Here is a 4,721-nt window from a genome sequence, read left to right on the forward strand (position 1 = left end):
GAAGGATTTAGCTGTTATGGGTCAGTAGATGCTGCTGGGCTCTGCCTAGTCCCTGATGTGGTTATCCCCTATAAGTTCAAAGTACCGAAGTTTGAAAAATATGACGGTATAAAGTGTCCCAAAACCCACATCACCATGTATTACAGAAAGATGGCAGCTCATGCACATGATGAAAAACTCTTGATGCATGTTTTTCAGGACAGTCTTACTGGCTCTGCCGCCAGATGGTATGTTCAGTTGGATAGGACTCGTATTCGCTCTTGGAGTGATATGGCACATGACTTCATCAGTCAATATCGACACATTATCGATTTGGCTCCTGATCGTTTGTCTTTGCAGAATCTGGAGAAAAAGTCAAACGAGTCTTTTAAAGAGTACGCCCAAAGATGGAGAGATATAGCTTCACAGGTACAACCTCCACTGACAGAGAAAGAGACCACAGTGCTGTTTGTTAGCACTTTAAAACCTCCCTATTATGAAAAGATGATAGGGAATGCAACAAAGAATTTTGCTGACATGGTAATCTCTGGAGAAATTATTGAAAGTGCCATAAAAAATGGCAAGTTGAGAGGAGGAGAAACCAAGAAGACATCAGAAAAGAAAGAAGCTGAAGCTCAAGCTGTGAGCTCTGATAGACAACAATTCGGGGGTTATCAACCCTATCCATCTCAAGGTTACTCTCCATACTATCCCGCTGTGAATAATGCCTCATCCTACCCATACCAGCTAGCTCCCCAACCATCTTATTCATCCACTTATCGCCTTAACATTCAAGCTCCTGTAAGAACCCAAATCCGCCCTACTAACCCAGCCAGTGGCTCGCGAGAACAACGGACTACTCGAGAAAAACCTGTATTTGATCCAATCCCTATGACTTATACAGAGTTATATCGAGAGCTTTATAATAGCCATTTGATTGCCCCCAGCCATGTGGAACCACTTAAACCACCCTATCCAAAGTGGTATGATCCTACAGCCCGTTGTGACTATCATTATGGAATTACTGGCCATTCTACTAAAAATTGCACTGCTTTAAAGTATAAGGTGCAACAGTTGATCAATGATGGAATGGTAAGTTTTGATCAAGGAAAAGCAACAGCACCTAATGTTAGTGTATTGAGCGAAAGTCAAGAACAGAAAGGATCCGGAGATTCACAATGAATTGAGGGGCAAGATGTCAATGGAGATAAGGCTGGTTGAAGGTTTCTTCTGTCATTTTGGGATTTCTTTTCAAAAATGTTAGATTTTTTTTTAATATGACTTCACTTGTTATCATTTTAATAAAGGCAAGTCAATGCATTTCATTACATTTTTCTCTTTCACTTTACCATTATTCCATGCCTTGTTACCTTCCATAACTTCACACTCCCATTCTTAAATTTCAGATGATGAATATTTAGACAATGATAACAATAATTCTGGAATTTAATTTTGAGAACTCATTCACAGAGGAGATGATTTGAGCGAAAATAAAGAGGGTAAGCCATCACCAGAGATGAAAGAGATATATCTTGAAGGTGTGCAATATTTTATACAAGTTCATGAGCTCTGTTCAATAGATGATGTTCAAGAAAGGTATTCACAATTGAGATGAAAAATGGCCATCTTTCTTTTACCATTTGAAAAACCATTTATTGTTACCCCCTTGAGCTTATCATTTTTTTTTAGAACCCCAACCAAGGATCACCCTCTACACTGGAGGGTAATTTTTGAAAAAAAAAAAAAAAAAAAAACCACAAAAGGTCTCAAAGATGAAAAGAGAAAGAAAAGCAAAAGAAAAAAATAAATGCCACACATGACTTGGGGCAAAGTAATGAGAATCCTTTGTGTGAGGAAAGAAAAAATAGTGAAACGATGTGGGGCAAAATGCCAAGCTGCATCAAATGATCCTTCGGTCTTGAACCTTTTTAATACATGTTTTGAGCCTATTATATCCATTTTTTTATGACCCTTCACCTTAGCCTACATTACAACCTTGGAAAGTCCATTTGGATCAAGTGTGAATACCCAACTTGAATGATCATATGTTGAGCGAAGGCATGCTCATGATGAAGCAATGGAATCATGCTACATTACCTTAAAAGTTTGATGTATGAAGGATGTCAATAATAGGTGAAGAATGAAAAAAAAGATGATGAAAAAAAAAAAAAAAAAAGAAAGAAAGAAGAAAAAATGAGAAAATGAAAAAAGAGATCCGAATTGAAAACCTGAAAGGGTGATTTTGGTACCCAAAAAAAAAAAAAAAAAAAAGATTCAGGTCAAATGGCTCACATGAATGAAAGATCAAAGCCATCTGAAGATCCCTTAAAGACTGGGGCAGAGTTCGCCAAGCCCAAGATGACTTCAACAGTAAATGAATGAGCTTTTGAAAAAGAATCCTAGATTAATGTTGAAAATTGTCTAAATATTCATCATTTGGACATACCATTTACCTCAATGACATCCAATTTATTTCCTTTCCCATTTATTTTCTACCAAAATAAATCTCCATTGATTATCTTTACCATAATTCACTTTCTGTCCTCTTATTGTTACACCCTTAGAATGAATTGAGAAAATACTTGATTGCATTGTATTTGTCAAAATTTGAAATGATAATGAATGAATGAACATGTACTTAAAAGAATCTTACATTCATTTGAAAAGAAATCTAAGATGATGAAAAAATGGTAGAAACCTAAAAGAGATGATGGGGCAAATCTGGAAAAGTGATGAATTGATCGATATGACTTGCAAGTTATGATTGAATGATGAAGACAATCAGTGGACAGAGTTTGTTTTTGAATGGTTAATGCTGAGACAGAGTAATGACCCAATGATGGTGGATGAAACTTGTTTTGAAAATTTGTTATTGCTGAGAAATTCATTGAATGATGGTCAAGTGATGATCGATTGATGAAGCTTATTCCAAAGTATTGAAAAACAGAACAAGGAAGAATCTGAGTGGAAGAGACAATTAAGAGCTACACTGGTTCGATCTTAGAAGAGCAGTGCAATTGGATCCTTGAGGAATCAAAGGGCTTGACACCCAAGAAAGAAAAAAGAGCTTGAGAAACTTGAGTACCATACATTGAACAGGAATTAATTGACCAACATTTGCATAGCATGCATTGAAATTCATATGCATTGCACAGCATACACTACTTTCAGGAGAATATAGTGTACAAATTCAAGAAGCAGGGGTGTTCCAACATCCCACATGAAAAAGACAGATATAAAAAGACTTTGCAAGTTTGAGAAGAAACTTGTCAGGTAAGTTCCTAATCCTCGAAATAGGATGTCTCTTGGTATCAGGGTTGATTTATAAGACCTTTGGGCATAATCTCCTGAAATCCCTTCAAACACAACTTTCAACTCCTTCGGACATGATTGTCTAGGAGTATTTACTTTCCAAAGTTCGGTGCCTCTATTTAGAGGAGCAATTTACTTTTCAAAGTTCCGTTGCCTCTGTTTAGAGGAGCAATTTACTTTTCAAAAGTCGTGGTGCCTCTGTTTAGAGGAGCAATTTATTTTTCCAAAGTCGTGGTGCCTCTGTTTAGAGGAGCAATTTACTTTTCAAAGTTCGTTGCCTCTGTTTAGAGGAGCAATTTACTTTTCAAAGTCGTGGTGCCTCTGTTTAGAGGAGCAATTTATTTTTTCAAAGTTCGTTGCCTCTATTTAGAGGAGCAATTTACTTTTCCAAGTTCGTTGCCTCTGTTTAGAGGAGCAGTTTATTTTTCCAAAGTCGTGGTGCCTCTGTTGAGAGGAGCAATTTACTTTCCAAAGTCCGTTGCCTCTGTTTAGAGGAGCAATTTACTTTCAAAAGTCGTTGAGTCTCTGTTTAGAGGAGCTTCGGCCAAAAAAAACAAAAAAAACAAAAAAAACAAAAAAAAAAAACAAAAACAAAAAAACAAAAACAAAAAAAATCAAAAAAATCAAAAAAAAAATCAAAAAAAATAAAAACAAAAATAAAAAAAAAATCAAAAATAAAAATGTTGAGTTGAGTCTTGATTGGGTGTCTACGTCTTTGCGCAATTTCTGTTTCACAGAAAATGTGCAAAGAGGGGCAGCTGTAGACACCCAATTGGGTCCGGGCCCAGATCAATTGGGCCTGACCCAAATGGGTAAGGCCCATTTCAATCCTGTATTTTTTTTTTCTTCTTTTGTATTTTATGTATTCTATTATTATTATTATTATTATGTATATCTTTATTTATTTATTTATTTTTATTCAGATTAGATTTATATGTATTTTATTTATACAGTTATATATTATTATTTTTTTTTGTGTAATATATTTTTGGGTTTATCTTATTTTATTTGTTATTATTTTTTTTTTTAATCATCTGTTAATTCTATCTTCTTTTTCCCGAATTATCTGATATTATTTTTAATTTTTAATTTTTGATTTTCTTTTCTAATTATCTAGTTTTTTTATTTTGATTTTGGAGGGCTGAGATTGAAGGCTGAAGAATCCCATTGGAAGTGGGAATTCAATCAGAAGAGTCCAGTGGGATTCAAAGATTGAATTCCCGTCCAAGGAGGAATTGGGATTGATCAGAAACTCCTGATCAATCCCTATATAAAGCACCTCCTGGAACAGTTCAAGCACAGGGAGAAAACAGAAGCAAAAGCTACTGATTGAGAGAATAGGGGTGTTTAGAGAGCTAAGGAAAAGTTTAGGAGTGTTCTGGCAGTGAGAAAAATTTTTTAGAAAAATTTGGCGAAAAAATTTTCTGGAA

The sequence above is a fragment of the Durio zibethinus genome, chromosome 8 (assembly GCF_047325235.1).
Source record: "Durio zibethinus cultivar Kanyao isolate XHJ-2024 chromosome 8, ASM4732523v1, whole genome shotgun sequence".
In the NCBI taxonomy this organism is placed as follows: domain Eukaryota; kingdom Viridiplantae; phylum Streptophyta; class Magnoliopsida; order Malvales; family Malvaceae; genus Durio; species Durio zibethinus.